General features: G+C 41.6%; 1 protein-coding gene across 1 annotated transcript in view; it reads right to left on the bottom strand.

Annotated features, from left to right (window-relative positions):
- The window catches only part of LOC126106240 (AT-rich interactive domain-containing protein 1B-like), a 173006-nt gene that overhangs the window by 146664 nt on the left and 6374 nt on the right, over window positions 1-19968 (bottom strand). The window lies entirely within an intron of this gene.

Genomic DNA, 19968 nt, shown 5'->3' with positions numbered 1-19968 from the left:
GTTTTAAAGGACTGAGTGTTTCCGTGGGCGGCTGTTATGAATTGAGTTGGCATTCACTTCTCAAGCCCCGCCCCCTCGCGTCATATTTACCCAGTGATCCACGGTCATACGTGTGGCATTTGAGTTGGAAACCCGCGAAGACTTTAAAAAAAATGGTTAACGGAATTTTGGGCACCCTGAAATGAATTTGATTCCTCGAAAAGTCAGTTTCTTCCTTGGCTCGTTTCTTTCAAACTAAGGACCCTTAACATACCAAAGACTATTTTCCTAATTTTCAGGTAGCTCTATGAATGTACCTATCAATAATGATCACAAACAACGGCAAGAAAAGGATATTTTCATGACTGAAGTTGATCAGAAAAAGAATTAGAATCTCAATGTTAAAAGACAGGCTCTACGATTTGGCATAACTGAATACTGGAAGCGATATTTCAAGACAAGTCATACTGTGTGGAGATGAAGAGACTTGTTCAGTATAGAGTACCGTGGGCAGTTGCATAATATCATCCCTCTGAGTGGAGACGGCTACAACAACCATATTAATAACGATAACAACAAGAAGTTATAAAGATCTTACAGTACAAGTAGTTTTAATAGTACGAAATGGTTGGGGCAACCGATTAGCTAATAAGGTTATTCAAAACTTTCGTTTTAATGTCGGTTATTTGGGGAAATATTTTAGCTCATTTTCATTCATTATACATGAATTTTGCTTATTTGATATCTTGAATTTGCTTAACAAACATATTTGCTCATTGTTATCACATGGAATAGGGATTTTTGCATGGAGATGAATGTAAACTTTTTTTCCGGAATATGTGGCCAGTCTATGCAAGTAAATGAAAGGCTATTTGTTTTGTGCCTCTTTTTATTTATGAGGGACGTTAAGTGGCTCATAATAATATTTGTTTTAGGAGTTACTTAACTAAATAGCGACCATTTGCACAAAAGAAATTTTATTTTCTTAATCGGTTTGAGGCACCTAGCGCCCTTCTTCAGAAGGTTATAACCAGCGCATTATTTGCGAATGTCAAAAATAACATTAATGCCGTATATGGCTTTGTTTTATGTGTATAACAGTGACGATATATAACAAACGCTGATTAAGTTAATGCATAACAATTTACTTGTCATTCTCTTACTGTTAGATGGGAAAAACTTTTTGGAGCGAGGGTTTTGTAAGGTAAATTACTATCTGGTTCTACAAACGATTTTGTGATGTGGTTACTCCATATTTGTATGTCTCGTCCTGGAATTGTACTTAGTGGGCCTGCGTACACCAAGGTGCCAGATTTTAGGCATTTAAGAAAGTTTGCAGTCGGAATGTGTTCGAAAAATCGAAAATTAGGCCTGCTTGTGCGCATCGACCAAGTAGTAGCAACTCCAGGACGACACATATTGGGTTATAAGATCACGAAATCGCAAGTATATCCAAATAGTAATTTAACCGTACAAAACTTGCGCTTTTGTGTATGATGGAATCGACTGTAGCTAGAAAAAAAAAGTAATTAGCGCTCCAGAAAGCTATTGCAAAAGCACTCCAGAATAGTAACTTACCTGGAATCGTTGTACATATAAAACAAACTTCTATTGCAGGCCACTGAGGATGCGTCATAAACGAAAAGAAGCGAAATATTTATGGCCCAGAATAAACAGCCTTTCATTTAGTTGCATAGATGAACCACATCTCCCACAATTTAGGAGCAACGAAGAAACGACGGAAGACATAAAGTATGGCTACTTTTCTTCTTTGTTTAAGAAATATAAGTGGTGATAGTGATGTTAGTAAATCGTGACGTACACCTTAATGATTTCAGTTCCTTATAGTTTTCCATGTCACTATTTATTAAACAAAAAAATTGTGTAGTAAAATTTTAAATAATGAAATAACAGACACCTAATATTGCGTTATATCCTTTCATTCGAGGCATTCTCCAAAATACTGTTTTTGTTGCTCACTTGTCTCAGAATATCTCCTGGTATATCGCACACAACAGCTTCAGAGTAAGGGTCAGTGGACACTGAATACGACCCTGCATCATCTGATGATGACCTGGTAACACGTCGAGACAGCTAATAGTGCAAACTGCTGACCTGAGGCTGAAATACAGTGTGGGCAAAATACGAGGGCTATTCCTTTATTAAGGTCCGATTGGTCGCAAAATTGAAATCACAGTTAAAACCTGATCACCTTTTGCAGAGATGTGTTGGGCAGTGTGTTTGTATGCCCATAGATAACGTCACGCCGCCCTTCACAGCTCTGAGTGCATAGTAAATAATATCTTCCGCCGAGTATGGGTGCCAGCCGAGAGATTTCGCCTAATTTCATGCGACCACACATAACGTAACTGTCATGCGTTTCCTTTTTCATGATTCTCGGCTGCACGCTGCAGGGGCAATGAAGGCGCATCTGCAGCGTTTTCGTTGGAAAGAGTTTGATCTCCCACTACACAGTCTGGACTCGGCCCCCCTGGCTTCTCTGCCAAATTGAACAGCTGACTACGAAGACAGCATTCTAGCACAGGCAACAAGCTTCAGACCGGCACGTAGAACTGGCAGAAAGTACAAGCTGCTGCCTTCTATGGCTAGGGTATTGGAAGTTGGTACAATACTACGATAAATGTCTAAGTCGGAGCGGAAACTATATAGAGAAATAGCTGGAAGGTGTAGCTAACTGTTTTGATTTTCGCAACCGATCGGTCTTTAATAAACGAACAGCCCTCGTCAAACTGACTTAGAAAATATTTCGTTTGCATTAAGATAAGCAATCCAGTTTCGAATGATGTAAACTGGGTTGCCTATCTTAAGGTGTATTAAATATTTCCCTGTCAATTCACTTTTTCCAACCTGAATATAGCAATAATAAAAATGGAACAGAAACAATTACTGATCTCTGAGTCGAAACAGATAGAAGTACTTGCGCCTGCTAACGTATGCTAACAAAAAATACTATAAAAATTGTTTACGGATGTTTAAAATCCTTGAGACTCTGGGACGAGTTCCGGAAGCGTTTGATCCACATTCGCAGTTTAGAAATCTTACGAAATATTTCGTTACGGAGAAAAGGAGGGAAGTCTGCTACGGCCAATACTCGCTGCAAAAACTCCTATCGAGTTAAGTGACACAGTTCAAGTACACTGGTTTCGCATTTGGGAGACTATGGTTCAAATTCCCGTCCGGCAATCCAAATGTAGGTTTCCCTTGAGTAACATAAACTCCTCTAAGGGGCATGCCAAGGTAGTTCCTTTGAAAGGATGCGTCCTATTTCTTTCTCCACCCTTCCCCAGTTACAGCTTGCGTCCCGTCTGTATTGACATTGTCGTCAACAAGACTTTAAGTCCTGAATACAGAGTAGCCCGAAAGTAACTACCCATCACAGTCCAACTGAATACAAAAGACACAATTGGAATTTAAAAATAATTGGTTTATTATAGCTACAGAATTACTTATAACATTCTTCCTCGAACTGTTCTCCATCGCTGTTTATACATTTCGCCAGACGATCTAGGACGCTTAAGCATAGTTCTTTACACAACCATTTACTAGACTCAATGTCTTCAGAAACGTTATAAATAGCTCCTTTCAAGTCCTCAATTTTTTGCGGCTTTGTTGTTAATACTCTGTCTTTAACATGAACCCTGAAGAATATTTATTGGTGTAAATTCGGAAAATCTAGGGGGCGTTTCTATTGCTCTTCGCCGTCCAATAACTTTCCTATCAAATACGTCGTCAAGGCAGTTTCACACAGCTGTTGTGTGATGAGATGGGGCTCCATCGTGTTGAAAGTAAAGTTAGTTGAAGTCGTCGTGCGGTATTTCTAGTCCCGAAATGGCGTAAGTTGTCAACATTTCCAGGTATTTCTCTCCAGTTACTGTTCTGTCAGACAACTAAGGCCAAATTACTCAACGGCATGAGATATCACCCCAAACAGTAGCACCAGTTTCATTTAACTGCTTCTCAGAAATAATTCTTTGGGTCTCTATCTTCAAATACTACAGTTGTGTCTGTTGACATGACCGGATAATTTGAAGGCTGACTCATCACGCCAAATATATTAAAATAACTATCACCCACTATAAATTCATTTGACATTGTCTTGCAAAACTGAAGCGTACGATCAGAATCGCCTTCCAGCAGCCAGTGTATGAGATTAGATACGAAATGTTCGAATTTGGTCTTATGTAAGATTCTCCACACAGAAGTTCTACAAATATTCTGTTTGAGAGATAGTCTAGGAGTAGACTTTGTAGGGCTCTGGATAACCGCTTGTAAAACTTAACGCTTAGTTTCATCACTTATTGATGAGCTACCTCATATGTGGCAATGTGCTGCAGATCCACATTTCTCAAAGCGTTCCCGTAAGTTGTAGACAGCCTTCTTTGTATGTGGAACGGTGTTAAAATTATTATTTCACTCATTAATTATTAAATTATAGCTACGTTTGTAGCACGTGTTTAAAGCAGAAACTCTGTCTTCATTACAAAACATCTTCACAGCAGGTTAGAAAGGACAATGAACGAAGTTAAACAAATGGTTCAGGTGGCTCTGAGCACTATGGGACTTAACATCTGACGTCATCAGTCCCCTAGAACTTAGAACTACTTAAACCTAACTAACCTAAGGACATCACAGACATCCATGTCCGAGGCAGGATTCGAACCTGCGACCGTAGCGGTCGCGCGGTTCCAGACTGAACGAAGTCAGACATGTTTAATTTAATATCAGTGCACTGTGTTGTTCACATGAATAAATACCTGAAAAAAATGTAGCAGTGTACTCTGGTGCTTATGTCTGTAGTTATCACAAACAAGCAAGATTATCTTAATGTATTCGTGGATTACGAGGGGTAGGCACTTCTTTCCGACTCCGTATAGCCCGGCAGTACTAAACGGTAACAATGCTGGCCACATGACATGCAGCAGCAATATATTTATTCATCGCATGGCATTATTACGAATCAGGAACTACCAGGACAGCCACGTGCGTAAGCAAGGCTCTCCTGCGATGAGAGGAGCCGCGCTTGCCCCGCAACAAATCCACCCGTCGAATTTACAGCTTGAACCGGTTTCACGGCCAATCGAATTATGGTTATTAGGCGGTTTTCCCCACGCCGACCCCGTGTAGATATGGGGACATAAACAAGAAGAAGAAGATTAATACAAATCACATCAATGACCATGAACTAAGACCCCATACATGCTATAAAAAATGTATATAAATATGCGTGTTCCGTATCTCCTTCTAAACCAAAGCACCTCTTTCATCCAAACTTGGTACACTTATCACTTACTGTCTGTAAAGAATCGGTGTGGAGGTAAGAACGACGTACCATCAGAGCGATGGGGTGGGGGTGGAAAAGAAGAGTAGCTTATGATGCACGATTACCCAGACTTAATTGATGGAGTATTTGAGAATGAAAAACTTCATGACTTGCAACAAACTTAATTTTCTCGCTCCCCCCCCCCCCCCCCCCCCTGATCCTTTCCTAAGTTTCCGCTGTTCGTACAGTAAATCTGCTGCACCAAGCACGACGTTTATATTTATTGGTTCTTTACTAATACCTGTATTTGCAAAAAAATGTAACAGACAGTGTTCACTGTCTATGCCTGCAAAATTATAACACTGTACAGGATATAGTTGAGGATAAATGACGTCATAAACACTGACATGCGTGAAAAACTACCGCATCATGCATGACATTTTAATTTGTCATTTCTCTCTTTCTAATTCTATTCGCACCAAATTTCGCAAAGTGTATCTACATTTGCCGCTGAATGTACCTGCAAAATTGTACGACACATTTTTCAGCAGATATGACGTCATAAAGTTGGAGCTGAGTGAAAACGAAACTGCAGGGCGTATTGGCTATAGCTACAGGTGAAATACGTATACAAATGTGCATGAAATATGTTACATACATGTGAAATAAACGTGACACATGCGTAATATGTCAAAGCCGTGGGTAAATGGGGCGGAAAGCTCGTCCTAATCTCGTGGCTCGATGTAACTAAAATTAGCACACTTATTACTTACTATCTGAAAGAAATACAGTGTGGGTAAGAACCGCCAGCCTGCTACTGTGGTAGGGGTGATAAATTAATGGCGGTGAGAGAACGTGGGGAGGAAGAGCTGGACACAGACAGAGCTGAGGAGGAGGTGGACAGAGAGAGGGGAAGAAGGAAATTGGTAGGTACAGGGAGGAGGATGAGATGGTTAAAGAGAGGGGGGAGGAGGATGTAGAAAGTGGTGGAGGTGGAGAAGGGCAGAGGAGGAAAGACTAATAGAAGATTAGAGTAAATACACATCCGGGAAATGTCGGGAGACCAGCAAGTAACATTCATAAAGAAAGTAAACGTTACAGACACGCTTGCAACAATTCATATCCGGGTGAGAAGTGTTTACACAGGGTGTCTACGTGGACAAGGATTTTTCCCGGATTTCCCGGCTAAAAACACAATTTCTCCCGGATGAAATTACGTATAAAGCGGGTGAAAATACATCCGTGTTAAGTAGCAGTATGCTTTCCCTCGGAGCTGTAAAACCTATCAGTCCTTTGAATCGTAACGGTCTTATACCGGCGGAGGACGTAGCAGCACTTTAGGAAACGAAATCCAGGAAAAACAATGCGTTTGGAAAGTTGTTTGATGCGAGACAATATGCACAAAGTTTACTTTCGTATTGCGAAAGTATATACACAAATTCCACAAATTACAGCACGGTAGCTTCCGAAACTCTAAAATAGAGATAGCGTTGAGCGATGCACTTTTGTCAGCCAGTCATAGCTCATGTCACGTGATCTCGTTAGCGAATGACGGCAGTTATTCAGAGCAAGAGGCCTACGAGAAAGACAGGCCGCGGCGCGTACGTTACGAAGGTAGGCCGAGCTCGGTCAAATCAGCAAAGTGCGTTTCTACACCGGTTAACTCGTAAGTAGATGTGTATGTACGAACGAGAATTGCATCGTCTATTGGCATCCACTGCTATTAGTCCTACAATGATAGGAAGTCCGTACGCCTACTAACAGGCTCTAATTTGGCAATTAAAATCGTGGCAAAATGATTATCAGTTGCGTAGAAAAGTCGAAGTGTTCTGGCATGAAGAGGCTTGTGACATTGCTCACTAAGATATTATGCACATTTTTTTAAGGTCAATTACACTTTTTGCCATCGATTGCATAATTTTTTATCTATGAAAGAACAACATTAAATATGAAAACTAACTTGAATCTCGGTGTTTTTTTAGTGTGTGTTACACGTTAATTCATATCAAATACAAACGTTCCGGTAAAATTTTAAATAGTGGCATAAATGACTTATCTTCTGGGCCCGACATTTTTCAAATGGCTGATCCTGAAAGTGTTACGTTTTGAATGAGAGTTATAACGCCCTGTGATTTAAGAAATTCACTGCACGTTCTCACACGTAACATAAATCATCTTGCGTGGAAATTTACTTTGTAAGTAACGCATCTCAAGCAACTATTCGTAATATTTTCTGGTGATCTGTTAGAAATGTAAAGAATTGTGACGTGACGCACGTCGAATGCACATTAGTTGTTACGGACGTACTGCATAATCTTCGACCTAAAGCCTTTGACACTTTTCGGTGTCGGAAAACTGGTCTGTGCATTGTGTGGATTACCCATTTCTATACAACTAAACTTTTATTTTGGTGTTATTCTCTGATTTATGTTTCATTGCTGCAGTATTATTCAGCAGTAGTGGACTAAAGTTCTTTGTCAGCGTATCAGATCTTACACGTCAAACCTACAAAACTTTAACTGAAATCTAAAACAATGAAAAATCCCGGAATTCTAAAAAATTCCCGGGTTTTTTTCCGGATTTGTCCCGGATGAAAAAATTGCCGGGTTTTTCCCGGATCTCCCGGATGTCCCGGGCCGTATACACCCTGTTACACGTATACCACGACCGTGAAATGGACGAAAGCGGGATAGTGCGACTGAGAGCGATTCTCTACTAGAAAAAAAAGTTAGCTAGAAAACGAAAAGTCAGGCTTTTTGGACGTGTTGTTCTCCAGTACGCTAACTGCTTTTAGAACTTCCACTCGTGAATTGATATTTTAGATACATTCCTTTTCCAAACCGCAGAAACACTATTTTTAATGTAGCGTTCAAAATAATTCGCCCTAGAGCTGTTAAGAGCAATTCCAATACGGCAGGATATATACACCAGCTATAGCCAGACTGGCAGTCACCCTTTACTTTTTGTCTGCTGGTGGTTCATATGGAAGGTTCAAGTATTTGTCCAAAGTGAACTTCTGAACTGTAAGTCTCTTGGTGCTAGACGTCCGCCACGCTTTGGTGTTAGTATTCACGTAATTCATTAAACTAGTTTCAAAAAACATTCAGATGGACGAATTTATCGTTGTTTCGGTTGCACACTTCGACATACTGTAAATAGGCTGTTTAGGTTTTGATGTGGGTAACGCCACAGAGCGCTCTGTATGAAAATCACTCACTGTGCTGTGTGCAGTCTGTGACTGGTTGGCATTGTTGGAATTGTGGTGTCACCGCCAGACACCACACTTGCTAGGTGGTAGCCTTTAAATCGGCCGCGGTCCGTTAGTATACGTCGGACCCGCGTGTCGCCACTATCAGTGATTGCAGACCGAGCGCCGCCACTCGGCAGGTCTAGAGAGACTCCCTAGCACTCGCCCCAGTTGTACAACCGACTTTGCTAGCGATGGTTCACTGATAAAATACGCTCTCATTTGCCGAGACGATAGTTAGCATAGCCTTCAGCTACGTCATTTGCTACGACCTAGCAAGGCGCCATTACCAGTTAGTATTGATGCTGTAAAACATGTACCGTCAAGAGCGATGTTCACCAATTATGGATTAAAGTTAAGTATTCTAGAAGATACGTACGTTTTTTTGCTAGTCTCAATTCTTTGTCCTGTTCCAGACCTCACGCCAGCCTGCGTGAGTTTAAACGCGTGCCTTTCGGCTTCCTCATAGTGGGTTGGCTGTCTTGCCAATCCACAACAGGAATATTTGCTGCTGTAGTGGTGGGCAGCTGGATGTGAACAGCGAGTAGCGTTGTGCAGTTGGAGGTGAGCCGCCAGCAGTGGTGGGTGTGGGGAGAGAGATGGCAGAGTGTGTCCATCAAAAACAAGAAATTTGTTTAATTGGATGTTACAAAATTATATTTTATGACTTTTTAACGCTATTAAGGTAAATACATTGTTTGGTCTCTATCAAAATCTTTCATTTGCTAACTATGCCTATCAGTAGTTAGTGCCTTCAGTAGTTTGAATCTTTTATTCAGCTGGCAGTATTGGCGCTCGCTGTATTGCAGTAGTTCGAGTAACGAAGATTTTTGTGAGGTAAGTGATTCATGAAAGGTATAGGTTATTGTTAGTCAGGGCCATTCTTTTGTAGGGATTATTGAAAGTCAGACTGCGTTGCGCTAAAAAAAATATTGTGTGTCAGTTTTGTGATGATCAGAATAAGTAAAGAGAGAACTGTCTGAGTACGTTCATCTTTACTCAGCTCTCTTTGCATCAAATTACGTAGAACTTTATCAGCACAGTAATTCATAATTTTTCTAAGCAGACGTTTCAATACCTGCAGACAACAAAATAAAACGACTGCTTCTATATTAGCACCGTCTTTCGAGGTCAAGCGAAATAATATTGCTTCACCGCTCAGACTACATAACCTGACATTGCAGATCTGTCGGCTTGAGAAAGAGCATGCAAAGATGGGAGTGAGACACAAGTACATGCAGATGAGGACAGGGCGTATGAATTATTCCCCACCAACTGCTGGCCAACACAACCAAACCTTTGGCAATAGGTAGGCAACTACCTGCAAAAGGTTGCCTTAGTAACTATATTGCAGCCGGCCGCGGTGGCCGAGCGGTTCTAGGCGCTTCAGTGCGGAACCACGCGGCTGCTACCGTCGGAGCTTCGAATCCTGCCTCGGGCATGGATGTGTGTGATGTCCTTAGGTTAGTTAGGTTTAAGTAGTTCTAAGTCTAGTGGACTGATGACCTCCGATGTTAAGTCATAGTGCCTACAGCCATTTGAAAAATGTGAGCAATATTGCACGGCCATACCTCAATACTGACGTGTATTGCAGCAATGTTGACTGCAACGCTTTTGCGGCCGCGCATTGGCACGAAATAAGGTTCGTATAACCGCACCTTAACGGTTTTTCTTACCGTCACTGAACTTTCCCAGGAGCAGTTCACTTCCAGTGTTGTCGAGTAGCGTTACGTGTGATCTGTACGTAGCATGACACACTTATTACAAACATCCTATTAATTTCCCTTAAATTTCTCTCTGCCGTTCCCCTCTATCGTATCCGAACACCTCGTGAGCATTTCACCTAACGACAGAGCTCTCCGTTGCACAGCTACAGCTGTTCACATCCTCCGAGACGCGTGAGCAAAATTGCACGGATCGCTGGTGTAAAGTAGGCCAAGATTCTGATAGCACTTCTTCTTCAACTCTAAAAGAAAGTGTCCAGCAACAATCAAAAATGGTTCAAATGGATCTGAGCACTAAGGGACTTAACATCTGAGGTCATCAGTCCCCTATAACTTAGAACTACTTAAACCTAACTAACCTAAGGACATCACACACATCCATGCCCGAGGCAGGATTCGAGCCTGCGACCGCAGCGGTCGCGCGGTTCCAGACTGAAGCGCCTAGAACCGCTCGGCCACACCGGCCGGCAGCAACAATCACGTCATCGGAATACGTGGAAGAGGCACAATACTTTATCAGTTCAAAAAGGCAACTACTTCATTTAAAAAGCTTTAAGATTTTTCACACACAAAATTCGCAGTCATTACGTTTCATCAAGTCTACGCATAATGGATCTTCGGTGCATGGACATGAACTGAGGGGAAGTTGGAAACCTAGCAGCTGATTGAATTCGCAAGAGGAAACTGGTTGCACCATCCCACATGCTCCTTAGCGATGGAGCAACTTAGTCTAAGTTAACATCATTAGAAGCATATTGTAACGCTATAAATGCTTTAACTGAAGGTTTGTCACGATAGATAGCAAATTAACAACATTTACACTCAAACCGGACTACTTTAACTATGAGAAAAGCATAATCAATTCGTTTCTAATGCGTTATTACCTAAAATAAATTCTCCAGCAACGATTATGGGTAAGCAGTTATGTCACCGGCAGAAGTGGCGTATGTTCCAAAACCAACAATGTTGTACTGATGTGCGAAACAAACTAATCCAATATAAACACGTAGAGACTTTCGTTCTACACGTCTGATGAAGTTATCAAGCAGTTTAAATTTATGCATTATGGTTACTATGAACATCGTAGTCCATACGTAATATAAATACAACTGGGCCGATTTCAACCAAACTTGCTGCTACGGTCGCAGGTTCGAATCCTGCCTCGGGCATGGGTGTGTGTGATGTCCTTAGGTTAGTTAGGTTTCAGTAGTTCTAAGTTCTAGGGGACTTATGACCTAAGATGTTGAGTCCAGTAGTGCTCAGAGTTTCCGTGTGTGGCCGTCCTCCGCAGCAAACGCACAAATATTTGTTTTGTAAGTGAAAGCGCCATCTCTTGCTGCACTGTGTTTTATTTTCCCAGCCGCGTTCGCCTTTTCTCACTTTAACACATCATCGGTGGGATCTATAATGGTACAGTTGTGACACACTTTTATTTTGATGTGTATTATTAGTAGATTATAAAACATTTCACTTGTCGCTTTTAATGTAAATAAGTGATTACCTACGGTTCTTCCTGTTTTAAGGTGGCATCGGTGTTTTCTCTCATCTGGTCACATGGAGGTCGCACTACCGCTCTATTTACGAAACATAACCGTGTTTTTTATGTTTCGAACATAATACGTCAAAAGAAGTGCAAACAATTGCGCGCCGAAAAGACGAAAAAGCGATTAGCGTGAAGGGAAATCGTGTAGATAATTTTTTTGAAACTACGGACTGGTTGTTGGTTTGAAACGGATGCAGGTTAGTTTGGAAATAAACCCTTCAGTACATCCCTATACAGCCTTCAGTGTCAAATTTCCTTCGTTGCCTAAACACTTTTAGTTTCTGGATACATTCAAGATACGTTAACATGAGAATTGCACCACAGAAACCAATAACAGAAAACTCCAAAGGACAATGAATGTATCCGGAAGCTTTAGATGTTATGGCACGAGGGAATTTGACAGTGAGGGTCGTATGTGTGTGGGCGGACGAATTACCGCGACAGTGTTAGCTTGCAGAAAAGTGTGATAAATTCTAAATTATAACATTTATTTAGAAAAATAGGTAGATAAAACGATTATACATTATTAGATTAAGGAGCATCGTAAATGGGTGGCGTGTGTCTTCTGTACAGGTGGAAACTGCCGAAACCGAGCAGTAGTGTAAAGCTAACGGTACCTGCAAAACCAACCGCCACATGTCACTGATTTCTGTGTATGATTCTAAGTCGGTTCCCTCCTTGTGCACTATAGTGATTGTGTGTGGTTGTAGCTGTTGTTGTGGAGATGTGAGTTTTTGAAGTAACCGCCATCACATCGTGGTCACCGAGGTGTCTTCCGTCTCTTTCACTCCAAGGGAAGAAACTTGAAGTTTTTTTCTATAACGCTATCGAACTTTTGCGAATATTCTCGAACGTGCTAGAACGTAACTTGAAAACGGTACATTACGCATCGATCCGTATTCCGTCCAAATCGTGTTAACCGATGAGTTGAGCAATGAAGGAAAAGGCAGAAGAACAACCACTGGAAAACGTGTAGGTCACCCAGTTATAAAGAGAAAACTACGTAAACTTAGAACTGATGACAGGATCATCAATTTTAGCAGGAAACAAAAAAAAATGAGGTAGCTCAACAGACTAATCAGCAAATACAGAATATGATAACAGGAGAAGAAAAATGTTTACAACTATTCATACAACGATGAACCGAAACGAAAGCGTAAACTTTCCAACAGAAATTCCAAAACTTGCTCAATGTTTCGAACACAGCCAACCGAATAAGCACAAAATCTTGTTAGCGGAGATGCGGGTTGGAGTTCACGCTTAGAATTGCTGGGACACTAAAGAGGATGAGGAAATTACAGGTAAATACGGAATTATGAAATTCACAGTTAGCAATGAGTGTGGGCGGGCACTTCATACTGATTTTCTTTGCATCATTATCAGCTCCATCAAGTTAGAGCACCGTGGGCTGCTGAACAACCACGTTCTTTCCAGCAAAATATCACGCTTGGCTCCAACTGGGGCAGAGGGAGTTCCAACTGAGCATGAACACTGAAGGCTATTGTCAACGGCTGTTTAATTTGTAAGTAGGCTGTTTAGGTTCTTATATTGGTAACGCCGCCGCCACGTAGCGCTCTCTGTATGAAAATCACTGGCTGTCCTGTGTGCAGTCTGTGGCTAGTTTGCATTGTTGTCTGCCATTGTAGTGTTGGGCAGCTGGATGTGAACAGCGCGTAGCGTTGCGCAGTTGGAGGTGAGCCGCCAGCAGTGGTGGATGTGAGGAGAGAGATGGCGGAGTTTTGAAATTTGTAATACTGGATATCATGAACTGCTATATACATTATGACTTTTGAACACTATTGATGTAAATACATTGTTTGTTCTCTATTAAAATCTTTCGTTTGCTAACTATGCCTATCAGTAGTTAGTGCCTTCCGTAGTTTGAATCTTTTATTTAGCTGGCAGTAGTGGCGCTCGCTGTATTGCAGTAGTTCGAGTAACGAAGATTTTTGGTGAGGTAAGTGATTTGTGAAAGGTATAGGTTAATGTTAGTCAGGGCCATTGTTTTCTAGGGATTATTGAAAGTCAGATTGCGTTGCGCTAAAAATATTGTGTGTCAGTTTAAGCACAGTCATGTATAAATTTTTCAAAGGGGACGTTTCAAATTGTCTTTTACTATAACTATCAGCTTCGGTATACACTATCACAGCATTAAAACAAGACATGAAACAATAAAAAAAGCCCACTTGGAAATGTCAGAAAGGGAATTTCCAGTTCTAGAATTCGTCCCATGACGGAGGGGGACCTACGTAAACCTTGGTTCCACCGGCGGACTGAAACCATTTTATTAGATTTATGGGATAATGATGCCCGTTATCACAACGTTGTCCATGCTGCGTATGTGTTTGTGTGTATGTAAGCAATGTGTGTATGGAAACGGTATCTATCACAAAAGCCGCGCGGTATTAGCCGAGCGGTCTCAGGCGCTGCAGTCACGGACTGCGCGGCTGGTCCCGGCGGAGGTTCGAATCCTCCCTCGGGTATGGGTGTGTGTGTTTGTCCTTAGGATAATTCAGGTTAAGTAGTGTGTAAGCTTAGGGACTGATGACCTTAGCACTTAAGTCCCATAAGATTTCACACACATTTGAACATTTTTTTCTATCACAAAAGAGTTTATTTTTTTGGAAATTTGTGGTAAGGTCTAATGGCCCAAACTGCTGATGTCTTCGATCCCTAACGTTACTCTACTTAATCTAACTTAAACTAACTTACGCTATGGACAACACACACACCCATGTCCGAGGGAGGACTCGAATCTCCGGCGGGGGAGCCGCGCGAACCGTCTAAGACGCCTAAGACCACGCGGCTACGCCGCGCGGCAAAGAGTTTATTACGTGCTGCATGACGCGAAGCGAACATAGTCGCTGGGAATGAGGTTTCATAGTAGATTTCACCGTCGGCGCCAACGTAATACCTGGTGACAGCTGCCAGTACTTCATTGGTTACACACGTGTCCGGGTTAAGCCGAAGTGACATATGCCGCCGCTTGGGGCGTCAGAGGCACCAAAGCTTTAGGGTTTCTATACAGATCGTGTCACAATTAGTAGCGCCGCTTGGGACCCAAGGTCAGATTTTTGTACACTGCGTATCACAATTAGTAGCGAAAATTTATACGGGTGAAAGTGTACAAGAGAAATGGGGGTGGGGGGGTCGGGGGTAGGGGCGCTAAATAAGTCGCTTGTGTGAAGAAATGTTCTCGAAACCAGCACTGGTTACATAAGCCGGAAGCGCATTCTTTTGTCCACGAAGCACAGAAGCACTCCATTGTCTCGCTTCCACGCTGTTTCGGACCATTTTACTTTCGGACCAGTTTGCCTCGTCTGAACCAAACAGCTTCTTTAACGGGCCTCAGAAGGCACTTTTGATAAGTATTGCATATTTTTCCAGTACTTATATTGGCTGTAAATAAGTGCAAATAGCCAAAACCGCGGTTAGAGAAACATAGCCAAACATGCGCTTTTACCGGGCGTCTTACAGTCCGTTGAAGCAACCTTCACGCTTCGTACCCCAGGCTTTTGAAAGAGGAGACCAGGTCAAAAAAGATGCTTTAAAAGCAACACTGCCTCGTGACGCTTCAGATATTTTGCACTCATTTTAAAGTGCAACTGACAAAACAAACATTTAACTCTCACACTGTTTACCTGCAAATTGTGCAAAAGCGTACAGATTCGAGACCACAACCAGAGAAGTCGCTGCGGACGTTACATTTAAAATTATGGCGTACACTTCCTTGTGGAACTGACTGTATAATTTAACTATTTTGTAAATAGTTTTTATGTGTAGAAACAAATAAGCAAAGCGCATTTTTAAGTAACAGAGTTCAATTGTAGGCTATTTAGTACTAAGTAGTACTAGGGTTGGAACTTTAATAGTGGCAACTATTTATTTATAGCTCGTACAAAATAGATACGTGTTTCAAAGTTTTACTGACCTTCAAAGTTGTCACCAGCATTGTGTATAACCCGTTGTCAGCGATGTGGAAGTCGTAGGATACTCTTAGCAGTGCCAGTTGTGTTGACAGTTCGAGCGGCGCGGTCTGTTGCCCGACGAATTTGTAGCAGTACTGAAGCGGATGCCGTGAAGTGTTTCCTTCAGTTTGGAAATAGAGTTAAACTTGCGAGGGCTTAATCCAGGGGAGTGCAGGAGGTGGTATAGCACTTAGCAGCCCCATCAATCAAACGAATCAGTAACAGCTTGCACTGTATGTGCTTGAGCATTGTCTTGCAAAATGATGGCCAGGTCCTGCAGAAAGTGTCATCACCTTTATCTCTAAGCTGGTCGTAAGTTGTGCTCCAAAAATGAACAGCACAGAGACAGAAGTGATGACACTTTCTGCAGGACCTAGCCATCATTTTGCAGGACAATGCTCAAACACGTACAGTGCAAGCTGTTACTGATTCGTTTGACTGATGGGGCAGCTAAGTGCTATACCACCTACTGCACTCCCCTGGCTTAAGCCCTCGCAAGTTTAATTCTATCTCTAAACTGAAGGAAACACTTCACGGCATTCGCTTCAGAACTGCTATAAATTCGTCAGGCAATAGACCGCGCCGCTCGAACTGTCAACACAACTGGCACTGCTAAGAGTATCCTGCGACTTCCACATCGCTGGCAACCGATTATACACAATGCTGGTGACTGCTTTGAAGGTCAGTAAAACTTTGAAACACGTATCTATTTTGTACGAGCTGTAAATAAATAGTTGCCACTCAGAAATTTACAACCTTCGTATTTTATCAAATGGCTAATGGTTCAAATGGCTGTGAGCGCTATGGGACTTAACTTCTGAGGTAATTAGTCCCCTAGAAATTAGAACTACTTAAACCTAACTAACCTAAGGACATCACACACATCCATGCCCGTGACAGGATTCCAACCTGCGACCGTAGCGGTCGCGCGGTTCTTCTTCAGCAAATGCAGATGCATTTATTGAAATAATCGGCAGTCAAGTGTACAAAAGGAATTCAGTTTCTTAGCCGGTTTCAGGCACTTAGTGCCCGTCTTCAAAAGTTTCAGTCACAGTTTCCGGCCCCATGTTGCGCTTCGCACTTCGTTTCGTGCTGGCATACTAGTGAGAAGCGCAACATGGGGCCGGAAACTGTGACTGAAACTAAGTGCAAGACACCGGTTATGAAATGGGATTTCTTTTATGCAACTAGTTGCTAATTATTTCACTATATTCAGTGTAATTGATTATTAATGAAGCAGTATAAATAACCAATAGTGATAGCAGACTTTAACATGTAGCTTAGAATCTCTTCATTCTGACTTTTTCGATCTTAAGATAATTCTTAAATAGTTTGAAACAAAAAAATATTTTTACGAATCATATGAAAGAACCTGGCAGTTTTTGTCAGCCCCACCTAGCCGGTACTTGCTGTGCACCGCACACCGCCACTTACTTCACTCAACAGAATACGTGTTATTATCAAATCGAAGAAGAATGCCAAATTATAGGATCTGTGTGGATCAAATATCATCCCAGAATTAAATATAAGGAAACAGCACGTCGACAAGTGAAAGATGCAGTTAGTAGCGAATGACACGGGGACATTAAAACTTCAATGAACACATTGCCCGCTGAAAATCAAAAGATAAGAAATCGTCTCGTGACAGAAAGAATGTTATGAAAGTCTATAAACAACAGGTGAAAGCTACGAAAGTTTACGTCAGTTCACAAGGAGACAGCCGTGGTTTGCAGCGTCCATAACAGAGTAACAGCTTCCATCGTGAGAATGCGTCTCAATCATGGACCTTCCGCGCCCACTTACACACAATCTGCACATTGCAGACACACTACTGTCATTGTGGAAATAACAATTAGTGATGTAAACAACATTCTCATTCAGTGTAAACACTTTGAGAAAGCAGGGTCAATTATCTAGAGGAACTTGCGGGACTTCTTCGATGCCCGCTTCCCTGCAATATCCCAGTTCTTAGAGATTCCGCCAGGAGTGCGCATGACGCCATATCCAGGTTTACCGCACAAGAAGACATGAAAAACCTCTAAAGCAGGGGTGTCCGACCAGCGGCCTGCGGGCCAAACGCTGCCCAAAGCATGTTTCAGCGGCTCAAGAGGTGAGCATCTATCTGTAACATACTTAGTAAAATAATTAAAATAAAAAGTTCCGTTTATGTAACGTTAATTTTCAGTTTGAAATTCCTGCTACACGATGCTCTTCTCTCATTGATTCGCCTCTCCCTCTTTTTGTAGTGTTATGTACAGTGCGTGCGGTCCGAAGATACACCGTCTGTTTCCAGTGCGGCCCAAGTAATGTAAAAGGTTGGATACCTCTGACCTAAAAGGAATGGCGGACGTTGATATTACTTAAAGAACTGAATTAAATATTTTAATAGAACACGTTCTCAGCTATCAATTTACAATTAGGTGGTTGGTTGACTTGGGGGAAGGGACCAAACAGGGAGGTCAGCGGGAAAGGAAATCAGCCGTGCCCTTTTCGAAGGAACCATCTCGGCATTTGTTTGAAGCGATTTACGGAAAATCACGGAAAATCTTAATCGGGATATCCGGACGCGGGTTTGAACCGTCGTCCTCCCGAATGCCAGACCAGTGCGCTAACCACTGCACCACCTCGCTCGGTAGCATAATTCCAAAACAGTAACAATTTCAACATGTTGTTGTTGTGGTCTTCAGTCCTGAGACTCTATCCTGTGCAAGCTTCTTCATCTCCCAGTACCTACTGCAACCTACATCCTTCTGAATCTGCTTAGTGTATTCATCTCTTGGTCTCCCCTTACGATTTTTACCCTCCACGCTGCCCTCCAATACTAAATAGGTGATCCCTTGATGCCTCAGAACATGTCCTACCAACCGATCCCTTCTTCTGGTCAAGTTGTGCCACAAACGTCTCTTCTCCCCAATCCTATTCAATACTTCCTCATTAGTTATGTGATCTACCCATCTAATCTTCAGCATTCTTCTGTAGCACCACATTTCGAAAGCTTCTATTCTCTTCTTGTCCAAACTATTTACCGTCCATGTTTCACTTCCATACATGGCTACACTCCATAGAAATACTTTCAGAAATGACTTCCTGACACTTAAATCTATACTCGATGTTAACAAATTTCTCTTCTTCAGAAACGCTTTCCTTGCCATTGCCATTCTACATTTTATATCCTCTCTACTTCGACCATCATCAGTTATTTAGCTCCCCAAATAGCGAAACTCCTTTACTACTTTAAGTGTCTCATTTCCTAATCTAATACCCTCAACATCACCCGACTTAATTCGAATACATTCCATTATCCTCGTTTTGCTTTTGTTGATGTTCATCTTATATCCTCCCTTCAAGACACCATCCATTCCGTTCAACTGCTCTTCCAAGTCCTTTGCTGTCTCTGACAGAATTACAATGTCATCGGCGAACCTCAAAGTTTTTATTTCTTCTCCATGGATTTTAATGCCTTAACAACAATTTAAGAATTTGCTCCGTAAAATGTAAGTGTGAAGATGGTTAAACGTTACTTTGCTTTGTATGGAAATCCTTATAAGTTGTAATCCTTATAAGCTGTAATTGTATGTCTGCTAGAAGGCAATAATAAATAATAATATAACGATAATATAGTTATATATGCGTAATTCCGTTATTTCTCCGACAGTCAGTTGCCTTAGTGACGCGGACAATGACGGATATTGTCGAAAGTTCGGCTTGTCGTCGAGAATTAAAGCGAAGAGTACACCGAGAACATTTAAGGGAGAGTTGGGTAATTGTATTTGCCGGTTATTCGTACGCATCCATTATTTAAAGCTCGCGATGAACATAATGACTTCTGACCAGCGCTGCTTTGTTCAGCTTGCTGTAGGCAACAAACATGAAGAGGGAGACAGGCGCAGTTTGAGGTGTTGCAATACCCGATTGTGAGGCAAATAGAGCAGACTAGTTCTTTGTTCTTTTTTTTTCAACTGCAGGAAGAAAATAACAAGGTAAGTATCGAGTTATTACTGATTTGCTTTAGTCTGTATATGTTATTCAAAGCTGTAATTTATTGCATCACTGCATGAATTTGTTTTCTAAATACAGGGTGATTCGCTAATGTATGCAAATATTTTAATATGTTATTCTACAAGTAAAACTAAAGAAAAAAGTTCAGATAAAAAAAGATCCGCAAATGTTCAGTTACGGAGTTACGGCTAATAAAAAGATTTTTCCTGAAATTTAGTAACTTCGCT

This window comes from Schistocerca cancellata, chromosome 10 (assembly GCF_023864275.1).
Source record: "Schistocerca cancellata isolate TAMUIC-IGC-003103 chromosome 10, iqSchCanc2.1, whole genome shotgun sequence".
In the NCBI taxonomy this organism is placed as follows: Eukaryota; Metazoa; Arthropoda; class Insecta; order Orthoptera; family Acrididae; genus Schistocerca; species Schistocerca cancellata.
The sequence above is the reverse complement of the archived record's forward strand: the minus strand, read 5'-3'. Positions and strand labels throughout refer to the sequence as shown.